Source organism: Camelus bactrianus, chromosome 21 (assembly GCF_048773025.1).
Source record: "Camelus bactrianus isolate YW-2024 breed Bactrian camel chromosome 21, ASM4877302v1, whole genome shotgun sequence".
Taxonomy (NCBI): Eukaryota; Metazoa; Chordata; class Mammalia; order Artiodactyla; family Camelidae; genus Camelus; species Camelus bactrianus.
The window spans coordinates 8630952-8653204 of NC_133559.1; the positions used below are offsets into that span (position 1 = coordinate 8630952).

General features: G+C 51.2%; 1 long non-coding RNA gene across 1 annotated transcript; it reads right to left on the reverse strand.

The window, feature by feature from the left end:
* Positions 1–6945: 6945 nt before the first annotated feature.
* On the reverse strand, positions 6946–21438 carry LOC141574314 (uncharacterized). Its single transcript, XR_012501212.1, has 4 exons — positions 21258–21438; positions 16012–16112; positions 8000–8062; positions 6946–7280 (listed from the first exon to the last, which is right to left on the reverse strand). It is a non-coding gene; the product is annotated as an uncharacterized LOC141574314 (long non-coding RNA).
* Positions 21439–22253: the final 815 nt, after the last annotated feature.

Here is a 22253-nt window from a genome sequence, read left to right on the forward strand (position 1 = left end):
ATGGCTGGCTTCCTCATCTCCTCTGGTCTTTGCTCAAACCACATCCTCCAGGAAAGAAGAAGACTAGGCTTTGCTTCAAAATGACATGGAGGGGGGGGTGAAGAGTAGGCGGAGGTGTGGACGAAACAAGATTGGCAATTGTTGAAGCTGGATGATGGGTAGGTGGGGGTTTATTATACTAGTCTGTTTATTTTTTTCATCTATTTAAAATTTGCCACAAGGAAAGGTTGAAAAAAATCTGGCCTTCCTGAAGCACCTTATTTTAAGTTGAATTCACCACTCTGACCCTAGCCCGTATGTCCCCTTTCCTTTTGTTTTTCTCCAGACCATTCATCACTATCTCTACATATTTTGCTTATTTGTTTGGATTCATGTCAGTCTCCCACACTAGATTCATGAGGCCAGAGGTCCTGCGGTCTGTTGGTGCAGGCTGGTGGCCTGGCACACAGAGCAGCGCCTGGTGCTTCGGGGCGCTCGGACCATATTAGGGAAGGTTCAGATGACCCGAGTTTGCAGCTGAAGGCTCTTGGCTTAGCCATCTTGAAGCAGAGAAAGGGCGGCATATCGGCTTGGGTTTCTGGCATGTGGGGTCCTTCAGCACCTGGAGCCACAGCCGGAGGGTCCTTCCCAGCACCACCCAGCCTGGGCTAAGCCCCTAAGTGTCCCATTATGCACCATTCACTTCTCACTTTGTCGCCCGTTTGCAGCCGCTGTGTCCTTTTGTCAAAAGGGGCCTGGGAGTGTGAGGGGCTATTACCACAAGGCCTCATTATTCCCAGCCAGAGCAATAATGAGGAGTCCCTTCCCCAGGCTAGCACATTTTGCAGGGTCCCTCCCATTTAATAACTATAATAACAGCCACCACTTATGAGCCCCAGCTTCGTGCCCCTGCTGCGCCAAACACTTTACATACATTATCTCATTTAATTCCCCCAACAGCTCTGGCAGTTCACTATTGTTTGTATCCCCATTTTTCAGATAAGAACACCAAGACTGGGTGACCAGAGCTCCTTTATCCTCAGCTCACCCATACGGGGGAGGAAGGGCAGGGATGGACCCAAGTCCCAGATGGGACACTGACGAGCAGAGAGGGGAGTTGGCCCAGGAGAGAGCACACGGCTGATTAGTGGGGCCCATGGCTAGGGCTGCAGCAAGAATCCCATGTGCATGGGCAGAGGAGGGTAAGCGGCAGCTCCCAGAGCTCTCCAGGTGAGAGCAGCCCCTCACAAGGGCAGATGCTGGCTTGGGGAGCTCAGTGACTTGCCCACGTGCATGGGGCCTCTGCCTACAATGCCCGCTGGATAGGAAGGGGTGCTTCTGCTCTGGACTCCCTCCTGATGAAGGGCTCTTGGAGGACCTGGGCAGAGTGTGGGGCGCAATGTCCAGGCCCTGGGAGGAGACAGGAGCAGGGTGGGAGAAGGGGAGGTAGAGAGATGGGGAAATCCCCTGTCTCCTTCCCGGTGAGGGGTCTCAGGGGTTCTCTTCTGCTTTAGCCTTTAGAGTTAAACACTGTCCTTCCCAAGCCTTTAAAAAAGATGCAATAATTAATGTTTTAAATAAAATCAGATTTATTTCTAAGTAATTTCTTCACTTTAAAAGCACAAAACTTTAGAGGCACAAAAGGGTATACTACATATTAAAGTTTCTCTCCTGCATCTGCCTCCACCACCCATTTCTCATCTGAGAGACAACCAGTGTTCTAGTGTTTCCTCCCAGAATCATTCAGGCCTTTAGTTATAAAAGTAAACAGCTGCCCCCTCACTGGGCCATTCATTTGTTTCCTAAATGCATGCTAAGCACCTTCTCAGCCAGGCTCAAGGTGGCCAGAGATAACCCTCAACTCTCAGGGGATCCAGGGATTGGAGGGGAGAGGACGACCTCTCAGAAGGGCAGAAATAGAGCAGAAGGGATGGCTTTCTAAGCAGAAGGAACAGCATGTGCCAAGGCTTAGTGGTGTGACCCCTGATGTGTGTCCAGTTTCCTAGTGTGCTTTCTGAATATGAGGAAGGAGAGGGGGCAGCACCGCCTAGGTGACACTGGACTCCCACAGTCAGGGGACTTTAGGCTGTAATCTGCATGCTTTTGACCCTCAGCCTGAGGTCTCTCAGAGTCTAGAGAGGGTTTGTCCATCTATCTCTTCTTAGGAAGAATGGGTCTAAAAGGAACCACCCCTGGTCAGTGACCCTTGGTGTTTGCTTAGCCAGGGGGCTGGGCCCAGCTCTGGTCCTGAGAGGGAGACCTCCTTGACCGTGTTGTAAGGGTTAAATCCAATTATAAAATGTTTTGTACAGTGCTTGACACAGAGTACATCCGCAGTTACTGTTGGCTGTTACAATTGTTCCAAGGAGACCCTGACCATCCCCTGTCTCAGTGTCCCCTCTCTGTAGGGACCTAAATATCCTCTTTGCTCATTCCTGGCCCCCAGAATTCTTCTCTAGGCCTCCCAGAACTCCATTATGCTGCCGCCTCCCCCTTGGAGTCTCAGGGTGGGTAGTCGGGGGAGCCTCTCGGGGGGCACGTGACCCTGTGAGCTGAGGTGTTCAAACTGAAGAAAAAGACTGCCCCTCCTGGCCCCTCAACTCCACCTCTTCTTACCCACTCTCCTGTTAAAAAAAAAAAAAAAAAAAAAAAAAAAAACCACCCCCACTCATTACCAAGCCCCAGCAGCCAGGCCCTGGCTAAAGCCCTGGCTAAAGGCAGCAATTAGATCATTAGCACCAGCCCCAACCCACCTGCTTGGAGTCCCTCAAACGCGTTTTAATTATAATCCCTTAATCTCCCTCAGATGGTGAGGCTGGCTCTAGGGCTTTTGCCTCCATCAGCCCTTCCCTTGCTCTCTTCCCCCAATTAAGGGGTCCTCTCAGGCGAGAGCCCGTCTCCCAGCTAAAGGCCTCCCCACCTGGGAGCAGCCACCTCATGGGCTCTGTCTCCCTCTCTATGGGAAGTGGCCCCAGATGGCAGGCCAGTCGGCCTGACGTTCCCGTGGGTGTGGCTGAACGCCATCGGGTTGTGTGCCTCCGCCTGGGCACAAGCTCGGATGCCTGGGACCATTTATCTCTCTCTTGGTCTCCTCTTGTCCTGCTTTCTCTGTGTCCTCTGGGAAGCACCTCTCCCTGGCCCTTTCACAATGCAGTGACTTCTATTTTCCTGTCAACCCAACCATGCCATCCTGTCTGGGACAGCTGTCTCCCTGGCAATTCCATCCAGGAGCCACCAGCTTCTGTCACAGGTAGTATTGGGGCCAGGGCCCTGACAAGATGTCTCCTGATTCAGCCGTATAGTGACCTCCAGCTGACCTCAGCAGTGTGCTGCCTTGCCCTTTCCCACCTCATGCCACTCAGGGCTCTGGGACCCTCAGCCACATAGGAGCTGGCAGAACATTGGGCGGCCTCTATCCCTGAACTTCAAGCAGAGCAGAGGCAAGGGGAGAGACAAGATGACCCAGCATGTGGCCCTGTCTGAAGTTGAGCCTCGATGAAGCTCTTTCCTGGGAAAGTTCTGTCACTAATTGACTTGCAAATGCCTTGTTTGTCCCCAGATTCATAATTAGTGCTAAGGATTTCTAGGGCCCCATCCTGGAGGGGCCTTTTTTTGGGGGCAGCCTGTTCTTCTCCCCTCTCTGAGGTCGGCCGGGCTGGGGGTGGGCAGAACCGGGCACCGGTGCCCAGCTGCCGTCCAGCGTTCCCACGGCTCTGGTGCCAGCGTGAGAAAGGCGAGGTGTGGGGGGCGCGGGGACCGGGGCTCCCCGCCATCCTTCAGCCGGGACCAGGGCCAAAGTCCTGAGGCTCCAGGAAACGACAGAGCTGGGGAGAGGGCAGTGGCAGCGGGTGGGGGCTGGCTGGCACCCCCAGGAAGGAGAGCCCAGCCGGTGCCTGGGCTGGCATTGGCCGAGCCTCCGGCATGATGAATGGGCCAACAAGGGGCCTCTCTTCCCCCGGCTTCCCCACAAAGGCCTTGGCTACACCACTGGATGTGGGGGGCCGGGGGCCACCGGAGGAAGAGGAGAGGCTATTCTCAAAGACACCCCCACTCCCAGCCTCTGCACTCCCGGGAAGGGGCCCTGGGCTGGGGGCCCAGTACCTTGGGTTCAGGCCCAGCTTGGACGTGGATCCGCTGAGTGAGGAGGGCAATCCTCTCCATCTCTCTGGGCCTCAGTTTCCCTTATTGTATTATCGCCGGCATCCTCCCAGCCCTGATGTCTTCCTCCTGGTTTCTGCCCACTCAGCTATCACCAACAGCCCCACCTCACCTTCGACTGCCAGTTCCCATCCCTCTGCTGGCCCTATCGGGGCTTGAGGGCAGCCAGACCTCCTGTCAGGGTGTTATCAGCACCCTCACCCAGGCACAGCCTCCCAAACCCTGAGGCTTTTCAATTCCTCTCAGGTTAGGAGGAGCTGCTTGCTAGGAAGGAGTAGGAAGGTTCTAAGCTGTGGCTGCCTGCCATGGAGTCAGACAGGCCAGGGCATTGCCATTTGCAAACTGTGTGACCTGGACATGTCAGTCTGTCTGAGCCTCATCTGTGAAAGGCCTCATGGGGTTATCACCAGGAACAATGAGACTGGGAGTGGAAGACACTCCATGTGACACCTGGCACAAAGTGGATTCTCAGTCGAAGTTCTTTTCATTCGTGCCTCCCTCTCAAAGGTTTCTGCCTGTGTTTCTGGGTGATTGAAATGTTCTTTCACAGTCTACCTCCATCTTTTTTGCCTGGTTTATTCAGCAGCCCCTCTCTATTCCCCATTTCATCTCCAGTTTCTGTCCCAGAACTGGCCATTTTCCTTTTGTAAGTCCTTCCTGAAGTCTAACCTTCTACTGCAGGTTGCTCCTCCCCGGGCCTGGCCTCTTCCCAGGCTGCCCTGCAGCTGGGGCCCTGAGGGAAGGGGCGGGGGTGGGCTCTATGGTAACCCTGAGAAGAGAATGCCCTCTTTCCTCATCTGCATACAGACGGTCTCATTTGCATACAGACAGGCTTCATCTGCATATGCTCAGTGGGACTCTGAGAGCACATTCCTAAGTGTCCGCCTGGACCCTCCCATCCCAGTCCTGGCATCCCTGTTGAAGGAGGGGCCTCTCCCCACCCCTTCTGCTCCTGTCTGGGTCTGGGTCTTTCTGTTTCCAAAAGGCAACCCACTCCTCTCCCACCTGCTGTCACCAGCGTCCTGCTTTCCTTTCCTTTGCTCTTTCCTCCCACCTCCTTGTGCCTGCCCCAACTGCTTCACCAGGAGCTTCCCTTCCAAGCCACTAGTGGAGGCAGAGGATTGGTCCCAGTCGGTGGCTGCCTTTTGCTGCCCAGACCCCCCAACACCTAGAGGGTAAGGAAACCATGGAAGGTTGATGCTCAGGCTCCAGAGTCCAAACGAAAACAGCGGGAGGGGGAGGGCAGACCTGGGCAACTTCTTTCATGTGATCCAGACCCTGTCTCCACCTCTCATCCAGGGGCTCACCCCCAGGGCCACAATGGGTCCTTGCAAGACTGAGCAGCGAGAAGGGTCCTGACAGGTCTGAGAACCTCAGAAGTGCTTTCCTGGCCTGGTGAGCCCAGGCTCAGCCTCTTAAATACGACTTTTCAAATGAAGCTGACTTTTCCTGGCTACAACCTTGGCCTCAATTAGCCCTCTTAGACCCTGTCCTTGTTGGGGAACCTTGGGCTCCTTGGCATGTGTTAGAGGAGCCTGAAATTCTCCTAACGGGCCTCCACCATGCTGAGGAACCTGGATATAGCTCTTCCCCCACTCTGGCCTCAGTTTTCTCTGTAAGATGAGAAACTGGGCTAGACCAGGTGGCTCTGAATACATTCCTTCTTCCTAGAAACCATGCCTGGGTGCCTAGCTAGCATTCTGCATGCAACTTAAGCAGATGCAAGGATCCCCTGAGGTTCTTCTTGAGCTTAGGCTAGGACCCCGGGCCTAGAGGAGCTAAAAATGCTGTGGTCAGTGTTTAAATGGAAGGAGGGTGGTGTGTGTAGACATATGTGCTTGGGTGCATTCAGAGTGTTTCAGGGAGGACACAGGTATCAGTGGGTATACTGGGAGAGGAGGTGGGTGACTGAACAGGGGTGGGAAGGAGACACACTTTCTTTTTTGTGCTGTTAGAATTATATCATGTGTATTAAGCATTTTTACTTAGAAAAATTCCAGGATACAAACTACAGTTCTGTGGAGGGATAGTTGATATATGAGAGGAAGGACTTTTAGGGAGTGGTAGGAAGCTTGGACACCCTAGACTCTGCTAACACTTTCCAGCAGGAACTCTTTAGAGAATGAGAGGGGGCCAATCTTTTGAGGAGAATATGTTTAATACAGGTATGTTATGGGGGAAATGAGGTCAAGAGCACAGCTCCTTCTTCTTGTGGTTCCTCTGCTCCCTCAGGTCACCCCAAGTATTGCTGGGAAGTCCTACCTGCTGTCTAACCTGAATCCCTCTTGCTAGGCATATTCATCCCCTTCTCTCTCTATTGAGGGTGGACAGAGAGGAAGCAAAAATGGGTGGCCCTGTGGAGTAGGGGTGCTCTATCTCTGTGGCCTGTCCAAACCCAGGAGGACATTTCTAAGGCGTGGTCCCTTTATGGCCGAGACAGAGGGCCACCCAGTGACCTACTACATAGGTACGATGGGGGAGCCACCCCACCCTCTCCCATTCTCTTTGTCCTTTGGATGATACCTATGGGCCTCCTTGGCTGGGGGTATCAGCCCACTGCTCTGAGTTGGGACTGACCAGATCATGGATGGTCCCAGGAACCTTGGGGTGGCTGAGAGAGGTGGAAGGAGCCAAGGAGATCTTCACTCCCCACCCACCCTCCACAGGTGAGAGTTCTGTCTCAGTGAGGCTTCCCTCTTTGTTGCAATAGTGGCTTCTATGGCATTTGTCTTTTAGAGGGAGACAGGTACTGCCCTCCTCTCATTCAATGCTCCGCTTATCCCTCCCAGAAACATCCACTACCACTAGTGCTGTTGTTCAATATTCAAGAGTCTTTATTAGACATGAGACGGGACTTCCATCTCATAGGAATCTCAACTTAGACGACACAAGAGAAACCAGGATGGTCCCGAATGGACAGCTTGTAGACACGGGAGAAATGGTGAAGCAAAGTCTTATCCCAGATGGCTCCAGGTATAACGGTCTGCCCAGGCTGGAGGCTGAGGCCTCCCCATTTCTATCCTGCTCAAGGGCTTCTTGGAGGAGCTGCTCAACTTGCTAGAGTTTAGCCTCATCTTTCAGTCAATCAGGGCAGCTTCTCAGAGGAGACCCAGGCCAACTGTGTGAAGTAGGTTCTTTTTGGTCTGAAAAGAAAAAATGTCAAGAGTGAAAAAGGTTCTGTTTGAATGGAGACCGTAGCAGGAGGGAGAGAGCAAGTGTCCAGTGGCCAGGAAAGGTGAGAGACTGGGGAGGGCCTCACGAAAAAGGGGGCCACCATGATGGTGGCTAAGTCTAGGCATCTCTTCTAGGTGTTCTACCCAGGGCCACGGCTAGGGGGAGGGGGATGCCCAGGGCAAGAACTCAGATCCCAAGCAGGTGAGAGGCTACGTGGTGGCCCAGGGAACTTGCTTCAGGAAGACAGGGAGCATATTCCCTTGGCCAGGGACCAACCTGGGAGGATTTTGGTGACTTCTATAGATCCCATGGCCTCTTCTCCAATCCTGTCTTCAACCTGCAAGGACTGTTCTAGCATTCTTCAGACTTCACTCCTACTCCTGAGGAGCGCCCCTTCCTCTGCTGATAACATGCAGAGAAGTCCCCCTGCCCATCTGTTCCCCTTTCCTCTCAGTCCCTCCAATTGTGTTTAGAACAAGTCCTGCAGGAAGTCGGCACAGGGGAGGGAGACAGCATATGCTTTGGGATCCATCAAGCCCCATTTGAAGCCCAGCCCAACTTACTAGTCCTATGACTCTGGGCAACTTACATGTCCTTGGGGCTCTGATTCTGCCTTTGTAAAGTGAGGACACCCAATTTTCAGGACTGTTGGAAGAGTAACTGAGATAATGGCTAAGAAGGGGCTTACACAAGCAAGTGGCTGTCAAATCAAGGTCTGTTCCTTCCTCCCTGGGGTAGAGGGAAGCTGTGCCTAGGAAAGAATAAAATCAATAAGAGCTATACAAAAATCAGGTGTTGGAAGCACAGTCGTGGGCACAGCATTCCTTTCCAGAGTTGGGAGCCCCCAAAGGTCACCTCACCCAACTTATCCGTGGGCTTTAAACTCTGAGAAGAGAATTTCAGAAAGAGGAGGGGATCTAAGCCACATCTCTGCGCTGCCCAACTCTGCTCAGATCTGTGTCACCTGTCTCATACCTAGACTTTCCTCAGACTTTCCAAACTTGCCCCCTTCCTTCCTGCTCCACCTCTTCCCCCACCTGCCCTGTCCCCCTAACCCTGCCTTTGCCAGGTCACTAACCTTGACCGGACCATACTACAGAGGGGTGGGGCTGGGAGGTCTGCCTCACCCATCACACTGAAAGTTCCCCAAAGGTAAGGACACAGTCTCCCTCAAACCTGGGCTCCTTGAGGCCTGTGTCCCTGTCTTCCTCTAGCCCTCTTTCTGGCCTGGGCTGGCTCCCAGAGGCCCCAAGTCAGCTGTTCCTCAGTGTCCCTACTAAGTCTGCTAGCCTCTCCCTCCACAGCTCCCTTCCCTCTTCCTTACTGCAGATCTTCAGCCTGTCTAGGAACCCCACTAACCCCAGGCTGGCTGGATTTGGGGGAACAACAGAGGAAGACTGGTGTCGGTCAGGGCCTGGGAAGGGGTGGTAGATGAAGTTCAATGCCGGGCCCTCCCCTGGGTGGGGGAGGAGGAGTCCAGATGGAGCAGTCTCTGCCTGTTACACCCTCCCAGCCCCAGACAGAGTGAGCATCTCCTAGCAACCGTACAGTAGCAGGGGGCTGGGAAGAGGGTGGGGGCTGGGAAAGTGGGGCGGGGAACAATGATATCATAAATTATCCCCAGCCCCTCCCTGCCAGCCCACCCTTCTTCAGTTGAGAATGGCCTCCTTTCTCTCTCCACCTGCTCCTCATTCAAGATTCCCTTGAAAAGCTGGCCCCTGCTCAGTGCCCCTTATAGATGCCCCTCTAGTTCAAGGTGACCATTCTCTGCCTTCTGCTTGAGCTCTAGAGGGAGGGAATTCTCACCGTCCCAGGATCTCTCAGGGGCCTTCTACTGGAACCTCCCAATGGCTGGAGAGGGGAGACTGCCTTCTGACCCACCCTACACCCCTGGAGCCTGGGAGACTATTACTTTCCAAAGGTCTCTGGCTCCTGCCTCTTTCTTTGGGTGGGGATGGGGGCTAGGAAGGGGAATTTCAAAGCATTTTGTGACACTGAGTCCCCCTCTCTAAACAAACGGTTTTAGACTTAGGACCCCCAAGTTTTAAGGGGCACTTGGACCTCTCACTAATATAGCCAAGTTTCAGTTTCCCTATTCCAACAACTGGAGTCCAGGAAGTTCAATAAAGTGACGAAGCCTGGGTGGCAGTTCCTTCCTTACCTCTCGAATTAGCCATATGAAGCCAAGGGTCAAAGAACTGGTACTTCAGTAGTACAGCTCTTGGTTAGACATTGGGAAGGACTTCCCAAGACAGGAATAAGCAAGATCATAGAATTTCCTGGTTAGAGAGAGGAAAAGTCTGTCATAGAAACAGAAAACTGGATGGGAACCTCTTAAATTTTATCTCATTCTTTCTTAGCTATATTAAATAACACATAGGGAGTTACTTAGCAGATCTTTACATATAGTAACTCTTCATTTTGGCTATTTAAAAAATCATATTATTAATATGAATTTTCATTGGACAGATATCAAGAGGAAGGGATGAATCCCTGGAGACCTATCACCCATCCTCCAGGAACCCCATGGGAAAATTCAGATATGAGATAGTGCCCTGAGTACAAGATGGCAGCCAATTGCCATGGCAACAGCAGAAGAAGGAGTCTGGTTGGTTGTGGGGCAGTGCCGGGAAGCCAGCTGGTGCCAGATGGACAAACCGAGCAGAAGGCAGACCCAGCTGGGTGAAGCTCATGCCCCCTGTGCCCAGGGCTCTCCCTCCATATGCCAGCCTCAGTCTGGTCCTTTCCTCCAGGCCTACAGAATCTATTGCTATCTGTGGGGGATGATGCCAAACCATTCCTCCTCCCACCTCTTGCTTGTACAACAAGGAATGACTGCTTAGAGACAAAAGACCCTCCTGCTCAAAGTCTCCCTGGCCCATGGGCTGAGGGATCTAAATTAGTCTGAATTTAGCTCACTCCTGACAATGCTGAGGAACCATAAAATCAGGGACTTGGAAGTGGCAGGGCTTGGAAGTACCATTTCGTATACATTCAGTGGAGGGTCACATTTGGCTAATGTTCCCTCTGGAGAACACTGAGGTGAGGGAGCAGAGCAGGTTAGGACAACGTGGGGAAACAGAGCCTCCCTCCAGCACTCCCCTCTTTCCGGGATTGCTAAACAGTATTCACACAGGGCCAGCAGGAAGTTCTTCCTGAGAAGGACGAAAGAAGCTGTGGTCATGGAGTCCACTTCACCACCCAGTTGTTAAAAACAAGTGCCTCCCAAACCAGTCTCAGCAAGATGCTTGCCTGCTTGAGACCAGAGACCTCCAGCCAGTCCCCCAAGCCCAGTCACGCTTCCCAGGCAGGCCTTCATCATGTTTTATACCCAGAGTCCCTTCATTCTCCTCCCCAGCAATCCATGCCATCATTTCCAAACTCTACAAGCCTTCCCTGATTGTCCCCACTTTCCTACAGTGGCTCTCAGCATTTAGAATGAACACTGGAAATCTGCACACAGCCTTGCAAAACACTTTCATCCGCACTGACCCATTTGATCCTCAGGATAACCATGGAAGGAAGTTAGGATTCAAAAAGACATTAAGTGACTTGTCTAAGGCCACTCACCTAGTAAGGGAGAGAAGATAGAATTTGTATCTTGACCAGCCTGTCTGATTCCAGAGTCAAAAACCAAAACCTCCTTCTTTTGTTGTTCTTCCCATGGATGGAGCCCTTCTATCAAATCTGTGAGCAACCTGCAAGCTGAGGTGTGTCTGCTGTCATTCTACTGCTTCCAGTGCCCCAGATCCAGACTTTTACTAGCAGGGACAGTGCACACAGGGAGGATTGGAGGTAGGGGAGAAGGTCTTCCCACACTGCTGATTAGCACAAGCGACACAGGCCAGGCAAGGAGAGAAACCTCCCTGGGAGGACAAGCCTGGGTGTGGAGGCTGAGGGAGCTTTGGATTTCTTTTAGGCTCTGGTCAATCTTGTCTTTCCACCCTCCCAGGACAGCCCCTCTCCCTGTGGAGGAGCCCCATGCAACTGCTGGAGGGGACTCTGGCAGTCTCCTAGGCTGGCAAGATGAGAGAGGGTCAGGATAGAGTCAGCCTTCGTCGTCCAGGCGCTGTGGGAGGGCATGTACAGCTGGTGGAGGCAGGCTGGAGAGGCCTGGCACGACCAGAGTTACACCTGGGAAGAAATGGGGAGGGAGCAGGGGCAGGGCCTTGGTGCTTGGGACCTAAGGGGCTTGACTGAGTCCTGGAGAGGAGCCTGTCCTGAGAACAGCTCCACTCACTAGCGAGACCTAGCCAAATCTGGGCTTCTATTTCCTTCCAGGACCTGGTTAAAGCTTGAGGCCACCCCTCACCCTCCCTTTCATCCAACCCCATTCCAGCCCACCCCTAATAGGCCCTGGGAGCTAAGCCCCCTCACCTGACAGGGCCACTTCCACGGCCACTCACAGAGAGGTCTTTGTGTAGAGGCTGGGCTTGGGGGAGGGGTGGTAGGTGGCACCCCGACTTACATTCCACCCCAGTGGCCTCATCATCTCTTCAACTGTCTCTCCAGCTTCTCACTCTCTTTCTTTAGGAAGAATCTTCTCAGAGCCTTGGCCCACCCCTGAATCCCCCCTTACCCCTTCCCTCACTCCCTCCTCCAGGCAGTTTCCAGGACTGAACTTCCCTGTTCTTCACTCCAGTCCCCAGAGGTCCATCTCCTATCCTGACCTCAAGGCACTCGTTGTGCTGGGGACCAAACTTGGCCTTTCCACATGTCTCCCCAGAAAGCTCCCACAAGCCTGCCCTGGGTGTGCAGGTGTGTGTATGCGTGTGTGCGTAGGGCGGGGTGGTGGTGAGGGCGACTCTAGAGGGGGAGAGGCAGAGACCCTTCTTCAGGGGGCTCCCAGTTCTTTCATGTTCCTTCATTTGTTCAGAACCAGCCAAGGGACAGTTAAACATCTGGTTGGTGGTGGGCTCAGTGAGCAGCTAGATTCAGGGTTCCCCCTTCCTCCTGAAAGAGGTTATGTGCTGCCCCTGAGCCATACTCTGCACCTTGCATCTCTGAGGCTGTCAGCTAACTTCTCAGTACACCTATCAAATCCAGGCTCCTTGGTGAAACACATAAGGCCTTTAACACCAGAACTTCTGCTTCCATTTCCCATCTCCTCCCAGCCCAGACTACCCTTGATGGACATTCTAGTTCCCTAACACACCAAGCACTTTCCTACCTCCCTGTCTTCACATATGCTGTCTACTTCCTTAAACTCCTTAGACTGATAACCCCCTGTCCACCTTTTGTCACTTTTATCCCCTTTATCTTTTATCATTTATCTTTTGGTCTTTTGGCCCCCTCTAGGAAACCTTCCTTAACTCCCCTAAGGTGGCCCAGGGCTCCAGCCCCTATGCTCCTACAGCACTTTGCACAGGTCTTTAGGTCAGCAGCCTTCACACTGTCTTGCAATTATTTGTGTCTGCCTCCCTCACTAGATTGCTAGGCCCTCAGTGAAGCTTTGTATTCCACTTTCCTCTTCAGCAAAGCACCTGGCGTACAGTAAGTATCCAATAAGTGCTTGTTGGATGAAATAGCTGACATGGAGGCAGGGGTAAGGGAAAGGAAGGCATGGACATGAGAGGTGCTACAAAGGACGAAGTGATGGGTTCTGATGTGACTGATCCAGATGAGGGGGAAGAAGAGGGAAAACCCAGGATAATTCTCAGGATTTGAACCCAAGGGCCTAGAAGTTTATATGATGCTATTGATAGAGGTAGGAAAGCAGGAACATAGGAAAGGACTTGAAGCACAATGCTGAGTGATGAGCATCTGAATGCCTCCCTATGTCTGGGGAATGGCCAATTCACAAATGTTGGAGGAAGGTTGTTCTTATATGCCACTACAGAATCCAAAAGCACAGGTACTTTTCCAGGATTCCTTGCAGCTAGGGTCTGGTCATGTGGTCCAAGCTTAGCCAATCAGATGCACCACTCCAGTCTCTAATCTAGGAGCTAATGGCAGAACCACAGGTAGTAGTTAGGGTACAAATCTGGAATTTAGAGAAATGAGTGTTTATAATTCCAAATGATGGTTGCAGTGATAAAAGTGAAAGAGTGTGAGTGGAAAGGAAGGAAAAAAGCTGAGAGCAAAACCTTGCGGAAACACTTCAGGCTGGAGAACTGGTCTACCGAGAGGACTGAATGACTAGAACCCTGAATGAGTAATCAGGGATATAAAAGAAGAATCAAAGGCCGAAGGAGAAGACAGGATGGATATCAGCCTGAAATGTTCCACAGAGGTCACCAGACCTGAGCAAAGGCCATTGGGTCTGGTTGAAGAGGCTGTGTGAGTGGCCAGAGGGGGCACAGGTTTCACCAGTTATGAAGATGGAAACCAGACTGATAGGCTGAGGAGAGAAGACTTGGGGCTTCACCTTAAGTACACAGAAGCCCTTCGCTAGCCCCAGAGAAACCCTCAAACAGAGATTATCCTGCCTGCCCACACCTTATCCTCTCCCTCCTCTTGGTGATACTCCCAGTTCTGATTCCTCCAGTATTTTTTTTTAATATTATTCATAATCCTGCAAGTCCTCTGACCTCTGGCACTAATGAGGGGTCTGGAACTAAACCCAGCAAGAGGCCTCCCTACCACTCTAGTTCCTGTGTGAGGTTCACTGTCTTCTGGGGCTGCCATTTCTCTCTCCCTCCTTCCTTCTCTCCCCATCCTCTTTTCCCAATTCCACTGGAAGGAAGACTCAACTATGTTTCTGACTAGCCAGAAAGTTCTTCTCATTGTCTCATCTCCCTCCATGTCCACGAACCAGGGCTGGCTCTCAGCCCACACCTGTCAGAGACGCCATTTTATAGGCGCCGGGTACCTAAGATGGCGGCCTCCCTCTCCTGCTTCCGTTCCCACAGCCTTGCCTCCTACCCCTGCCTCTTTCTTTCTGAAGCCTGAGCCCAACAAGGTAGGAGGCCAGGCTGGGGAGCCAAGGCCAGAGGAAGCAAGACAAAAAAGGACAGAAAAGCCGGCCCCTTGGCATCTCTCTTTGGCATCTGAGTCCAGCTCAGGGAGGGAGGGCAGAAGGGAAGAAAGAGAGTAGTGTGAGTTTTTATTTCTGTTCTCTTCCTGTCACCTCCCCCCAACACACACTTTGATGAAAACAAAATCTCTCCCATTTTCTCTCTTCTCCAGACCCCCCTCCCCTTTTTTCCTGGCTTCTACCATGAGCCTCCTGGAATGCAAATGAGTTGTGTTATGCAAATATATGCAAATCAGGCTTAACGAGCGGAAGGAGGGGGCAGAATTCCTAATGAGTAATGGCGGAGGGTACAGATGGAGTGTGGCAGGAATGACCCCCTCTTCTCCATTCCCACAGCCTGGAGGCTTGCTGGGAGTAGTGGGGTGTCCTTCACATGTGGGAAAGAGTTGAAGGTCAAGGCCCTGTCGCTTCAGTGAAGAAGGCCTAGGATGACCTTGGCTAAAGGTGAGGGACAGGAGAGCTTAGGGGGAGAGAAGGTTAAGTGCAAGGGGCTCACTTGTACAATCTTGCCCAGAGACTTTGGATGCACCAGCCTCCCCGCCTGCATGGTTTCATCTCCTGGTGCTGAAAAGAGGGTGATGCTTATGTATGCCATGGCTTGTGCATCAGAAAGGAGGATTCCCAAGGGAAGGTTCCCAACCAGACCCAGGTTCTTCCCGGGGGTGAGGATGAAAGCTGTCTTTCTTTGTGCTTTGGAAGGTGGGGGTTGGGGTGGTTGCCATGGCAACATAGCATGGAACACCCATCTCCCCAACATCCAGCCCCAGAGGACCTAGAAAGTTGGGGGGGGGTAATGGATTGACACCCCTGATGCCCCCACCACCTGGCACTGCCAGCCGGAGATGGCGGCATCAAATCCTAGACAGAATGGCCCCTTTGTTTCTAGGCTTGCAGTGCTGGGGGAGCAGGACTGGGCACACAGAAGGGCCTTTCCCAGGCCCCGTTCCAGTTTGCATGACTCTTGCTGGCCTCTAGAGACTCCTTGTGGCCATCCACTGGCCTCTTTGCCCTGGCAGATGGTTGCCCCATTGCCTTTTCTCCCATGGGCTTGTCAGCTACTGCTAGGTATGCCTTCCCCTGTGCTTCTCCCTGAGGCCTCCCCTCCAAATGTCCTCAGACAGACAGAGTAGTCAGTTCCACCCCTTTTGTGACGTGTATGGACACCTCACATGCTCAGACATGCATACTGTCCTTTTTGGCATGGGGGCAACCTGTGAACTCTCCCTACAAGCAATAAGCCTGCTCCCCCCAGCTCAGGCAGGGAGACTCCCGAAGGAGGTATCAGACACGATAAGCAGAGTCAAGCTAGAAAACAAGAGCCTGGGTTTTCACCTTTTCACTAACCAGCTGAGTGACCTTGGTCACACCTCTTCCACTTTCTTGAGATCTGTAAAATGAGGGATATAGAGCTGATGTTATCTAAGGCTCTACCTGATCAAACCCTCTGTATCTTACATGAGCTTAGGTTAAACCCTTCCTGAAATTTAACTCTCATCCTTCCTACTGCTGGAGCAGGCCCTCTCATTCAGACTCCCGAACGAGGACAATTTCCTGGAGACAGAATGACAAATGTCCTCAGCCTTTTCTTCTCCCTGAGACTCCACAGATGCCTGAAAACAACTCCCAAAGATTAAAAATTCCAGCGTCTTTGATATCTGACTGTGCAGACAGGAGGACCCTCTCTTAACCCTCCCAAAGGGGGTCAGCGCAGTCACCTCACTCACCGCCCGGGAGCTGTCCATGGTGCTGGATACGACTCTGGCGCCCGTGTGGAGGAAAGAGAGCAGGAGGGTGGTGCAGCACCCACCCGCACCCAGGTGAGGGGCTAAAGGGAAGAGAAGAAGCAGAAACATTTGGAAAGAGTAAGGAAAGGGGCAGATATATTTCTGAAGAAAGTTCCTCCTCTTTGAAGATCTCCAAATTGCCAACACTACTTTGGAGGAGGAACAGATCAAGAGTCAATGAAACTCTGAACCTCACACTCCTTCATTCCTAATCACTTAAGTGTCCAGGATTAGCTCAGTCTTCATCTGGATCCTACTTGGAAATCAACAGGGAGATGGAGTTCCTGCCTTTGGGGTAGAGCTCAGGCTGAGAGAGCTGACAAGTTACAGACCTCTAAATTCCATCCTAAATTCTAAGGTTCCTACAAGGAATTTAGCAATAAAAATGAGGAAGATAGACAATGTGCCTGATAGTGTTTAGCTGTTAGGAGCTTGGGGGGAAAGGTAGGGTAGGAAAGGGCGTGTGTGTGCCTGCATGTACATGCACAGGTGTATGTGTGTGTGTGTGTGTGTTCCCCAGGCAAAGAGATGAGTCTATATCGGTGGGTCTTAACCCTAGCTGCACATCAGACATGCTAAGGGAGCTTTTAAATGATAGTGATGCCTAGGCCTCATTCTCAGATTCTCTGGTTTCATTGGTCTGGGCTGGACCCAAACATCAGTATTTTTTTTTTTAAAGCTTCCTAGATGATTTTGGTGCATAACCAAGTTGAGAATCACTGGCATGGAAGAAAACAGATAAGAAAAATTTCAGAGGTTAAGCCTGATCAGCTGGAGGAAAAGGCAAAGCTAGGGTCCCTGAAGAAGGTAATGAACAGGAAAGAGAAGGACAAGCATATAACTCCCCCTCTCCTAGGAGTTCCCGATGGCCCCAAGCCTGGTTTGGAGACTGACTCAGGTGTTGGGCTTGTCTCTTCTGAGCTGTAGAAGCTCAAACCACCCCAAGGCAATGAGGTGAACTGTCCCCCCACCCCATCCTTTGTGCAGGAACAGGGAATGGGTGCAATGACCCTGAGGGCGTGCTGTTCCCCTTCACCCAGAAGGTCCCCAGGGAGGCAGTTGTGGAAGGTAAACAGCAACAATGGTCTCTTTCAGTGTCCAGATTCCAACCCTTCAGTCCAATTAGCAGACACAGCAAACAGCAATTCAGCTGCCTTCAGCCGCTGTCATAACAAACTCAGAGCAGTCTTAATGGGAGGATTAGGGCAGGAAGAGGGGGGTGTCACTCTGAGCCCTGGGAGAGCCTGGGTGGCAAGAAAGGGTTCCCCTTTTCTCTCACCTCTGTCCCATTTAAATATGTACCCACCAAACCTTACCTCCTATAACTCTGTCCCTCATTCTCCTCAAAGCTCTAAGAATGTTTTTATAGTTTTGTCTACTCTTTCCTTTCAGTGATTTTAAAGCATTAACCTAAACTCATTTACCTCCTACACAAGTTGGCATGGATGAAGCAGGGTGTGCCAACTATAACTACTCAAGATCTCTGAGGTCCCAATAGCAAAGGAAAGGAGGAGGAAAGGTCATATGTCCCCAGAACATCAGGGTGGAAAGGAGGTGAAGAAATAATTATCAGTATTTCAAATCCCAAACCTTGGGAAGTGCAGACTTTAAGGACTTCCAGATGTAGAAGAATGTACAGGAGTCTGTGCTTTCCAGTGAGTTATCAATCTTGGGGGAGTTGGGGGTTTGGAGGGTGGGGCGAGGGGCTGGGAGGCAAGAGGACAGAAAACATCACTCCTTAAAGTCATTCAGTGATGATGAAAAGTCTGTGTGCTGATAGGCAGATCCCTGTTTGGTTCGTTAATTATACACACTACCTAACTTGCCCTTTAATAAACTCTTTTTAGTAACTCTAGAATTAATAGAACAAACTTGGAATTATTATTATGCGTGCTGTATCTATCGACGTAAGTCAGTTTACTAACCATAAGTACTCTTATCAATATATGGTAACATCCATTAAGGAGAAAAAACACAATGGTCATTCTACACATGGAGTCCAGCCTCTTCCCTTAACAGGCTTCTCGAGGTCTATTCCTCCTCTCCCCTCACTTCAGACACTGCTTCCTTAGGTCCCAAGAGTCCCTTTTCAACTGCAAAGCTGGGAAATGAGGAACTTCCTCAAGTTTAAATGTTTTGAGATCCTCAGTCAAGAATATGGCTAAGCGCTGTCCTTTTTGCATTCTGAGATCAATCATATGCTTTCAGTCATTCCAAACTGTAATCTTTAACTCTTCTGCAATCTAAGAATTACTCTTTACCTGTGGGTATCATAATATGAGATCTTTTATACAGAATCCTGTATATGTACAAGATTGTATACATATCCTGTATAGTTACATATCTTGTATATGTAACAATCTTGAGGATATAAATTTTTATCTCCATTATACAAATATCGGAGCTGAGGCTCAGAGATCTGCGCAGCTGGTAAATGATGGCACCTAATCATAGACCTTGGCTCAGTCACATTTGCTCTTTCTCTTCCATCCCTAGGCTTGCTGATTGTGACGACTCCTGATGATGGCTGTAAGGACCTTTCAACAAGATGCTTTTATGCCTAGAATTGGGAAAAATTTGTCCCGAGGTGAGAATGTGAGTGAAAATGCAAAACTTGAGACAAATATTAACAAGAAAATTGCCATTGAACTCCTGGACTCAGAATCCAATAGGAGGGTAAAGGGATAAAGAGTCAAGGGGAGAAATGAGTAAAGAAACCAGCTTAGAATTTATTTTTCAGTAGGAATAGGTAGATGTTGCAAGATCTGAAGAACAGAACTAAAAATTCTTGGACACAGACAGAAGCGTGATGGTGCAAAAGAGAAATTTTCCTATCTGGTAGTTGGTGAGGCCCTTCTGAGCCTCTTTCAACCCAGCCTTCATGCACCCTCATTCCATCAGTTCTCCTGTTGGGTTTACCTGGAGGAGGTGCTACTTGGTACAAAGGTTGGGGGAGGCAGAAGGCAGGAGTTAGTGGTGTTACTGTGATGTCTGCATTTGGTAAAGTCCCCCAAATCCCAGAATGTCTCTTTCTCTAGTGAATTTATATCTATACAAAGTCAGGCATCTATAACCTCACAACTGAGCTTCCTACCCACCATGGATCACACACATCCAGTCTCATACCAGGTCACACACCATTCAGTTTCTCACCCTCATAAGCAGACATACACAGCTCACAAACACTGTCACCCATAATTCTCCTGACAAGCCCATCCACACACCCACACATCATATGTACACATAAGGCAGACACAAATCCTCACCCCCACACTCCTCCTGGCTTCTATTCCCCCTTTTCACTGAGGTGTTTGTTTTGTAGGATGTGAACCCTCAACCCACCAGTTCCCACAGGCCCTCTATTCTCCTTTGGAGATCCTATGGTCAAATGTGTTAATGGATATAACAATAATAATATAAACCCGTTGTGTGGTTAATAATATAGGTTCTAAGTCTCATGTGAATGAGCCTCAGCAGATCCCAAATACACATTTCCAGCCAGCTACATGAAAAAAAAATTTTAAGTCTATGTTTCCGGGTGTTTTCCTCCTCTGATCCCAACTCCCCAGCCCATGTTCTTCTTGCATCTCTTGGCAGGCTTTCCCTCTCCCCCAAGGCACTGATTCCCTCCCTTCTCAGCTCACCCTCTCTAGTCCTTCCCTCAAGCAAGTGTAGAGAAGTAGAAAATGCATTGGATTTGAAACCACTGAATGACATTAGCAAGTCTGTAGATCCTTATCTGTAAAATGGGGTTAATAACAGCTACCTCACAGTGCTGGAGGATCAAAGAAAGGCATGTAAGCAGAGTGCTATTAACAGGAAATGCGGTGTGGTGTTAGGGATTATTAGTGCCTGCCCCAAGCCCGCTCCCTTTCTCCTTAATCCTGTCTCCAGCTCCCCCTCTCCAAAAAAGCCAGATTCCAAATGGCTGAGAGAGCAACAAGGCCGTTAATCTCTCTTTCCTCCAAACCTCTAGAGGAAGAAGACATATGTACTCTTGGATCTCTGAAGCCCAACTGTTTTAGTTTGGATTCCCCAATATTTCTCACATAATACATAATTGAATCATAATCCTATAGCTATAAAGTCAGTTCCTGGGAGGAAATTTTAAATTTACACAGGAAACAGGAGTCAGTACAAGGTTATTTGTCCAGTTCTCCTGCCCTCTTTTGATTCCTTACTTCCCTGCCCTGTGTTCTGGAATTCAATTCGGGGTGGGGTAGGGTGGGGGTCTGATGGGGGGAGTTGTTGGGATGAGGAGAGGTAATAAATGCAGAGGGGGCTACTTCTAGCTTTGCTACATTTACTTGTATTCTATCAAGTGACTAGACCATCCTCCTTTTAACTGCACCTAAATACTCTTTTGCTTAAAATATTTAGGTCAGGCCAGATAAATGGATTCTTTTAGGAAAGGCCCTGATTAATCTCTCTAATTCTTTGCTTTCTCTGGGCAGCATAAATACCAAGCTACAAATTCCTTTGTGTTTGAGCTCCTTGAGGCCTTTTGCTCTTGGAGATGACTTCCAAGAGAGGATAGGATGGGAAGGTAGGGTGTCCTGAAAGGCCCCAACTCAACCCCTTTGGCCAGTGGAGACAGAGCTTCATGAGAAGCTTTTCAAGACATCAGATTTGGGTCCTGAGTGGGAAGGAGGAAAGAATATGAAAACAAGAAAGCTGAGAAATATTTGGCACTCTGTTGCCCCAGAACCCGGGCTGGACAACCCCAGCCACCCTGTCCTCTTTTTGAGCAACTCCCCCTACCCTCAACCCAGTACTTCCAGCCTACTTCCACTTATCTCCACTTTGCCATTCTCTGCTCCCTACCAAGCTGAATAGACCTATATGGCTTCAGGGAGCCGATCAAAGCAAAAACTAGCGGTCTCAGGTGATCTCCCTCAAACTCTCCCGCCCCAGCAATAGCTGTGAATAGCCTGCAGAAAGCTGTTCACTAGCGCCCACGGGAGAAGCCTCGGCCAGGAATCCCAGGCACTGTCCCGAATAACCATGCAAGAGACTTCAACAGATCCCTCCTGTGGAGCAGCTTTCCTGGCAGTGACCCAGTCTGCAGACTGCCAGAAAAGGCCCCATCCCGAGAGGTAACCACAATGCCCCTGTCTTGCCACCCGCTAACTTGGCGGGGGAGGATACTGAACCTGGCTAATGCGAAATGGGAAGGCGACTCCTACCTGCGCGAACCGGAGTTGGAGGGTGGAAAGTCGCCCCGACTGGTGCGGTCTTGAGGCCCGCGGGCCGCCGGGTCCTCTTCTCGCCTGCCATGGCCCGTGGGTCCTGGCAGCTCTAGCCCTTCGCTTTCGCCTCCCCCGCCCGCCGGTGCGGCCAGTTTTCCTGGGGCCCCTCTGCGCAGTGTATGGGGTTATTTTTACTTTCGGTTATCTAGCTTTATGAAGACTCCACACCACTCATACAGCTAGATAACCAAAGATAACAACCAACCCCGCCTCCTGGCTGCCGCCGCCGCCTCTTCCACGCAGCCTCTCGGCTGCCGCTGCCGACGCCTGCACCGCCGCAGCCTCTCGGTTGCCCGCCGGTGGGGGCTGGGGAGAGGGTACACGGGTAGAGGTGGGGGATGAAGAGAGAAACAGAGTCCAAGACAGGAAAAGACTCAGAGACATTGAGATACAGACACGATAGAGACAGAAAAAGGCGTGGAAAAGACGCGAGGGCCGATGGTGTCCAAAGTCCGGGAATACCCCCGACCCCAAAACCTTGTGACGCCCGGTTTCCAGCCCCCCATTCGAGACAGAAGCAGGAGTTTCTCTGGTCCCTGGGAGGAGAGACTCACGGGCTTTTCGTGCCACCCGGGAAGACCGCAGGGACCAAGGCGGAGGCCTCCCAAACCTCACGGGGTCTCCATTTGCCCTCCTTTGGAAGATCCGGGGCGCATCCGATAGCCTGAGCCTTAGCTTTCAGCGGAGCCAGAGCCTCCACGTTGGGGTCGCAGTGGGGAGGCGCGGAACTAGCCCCACCACACACCTCCCAACTCGCAAGGACGGTGGAAGCGAAGCGGAGCTCGTGCAGGGGAAAGGGCTGGATCTAAGCTGCTGACCAAAAAGGGGAGAGGGCAGCGAAATCCTAGGGGTAAAACCCCGGAGGCATCCCAGTAGGAAACAGGGAAATCCCGGCAACCCAAAGAGAGAGGGAAGCGGGTGGGGGGTGGGGTG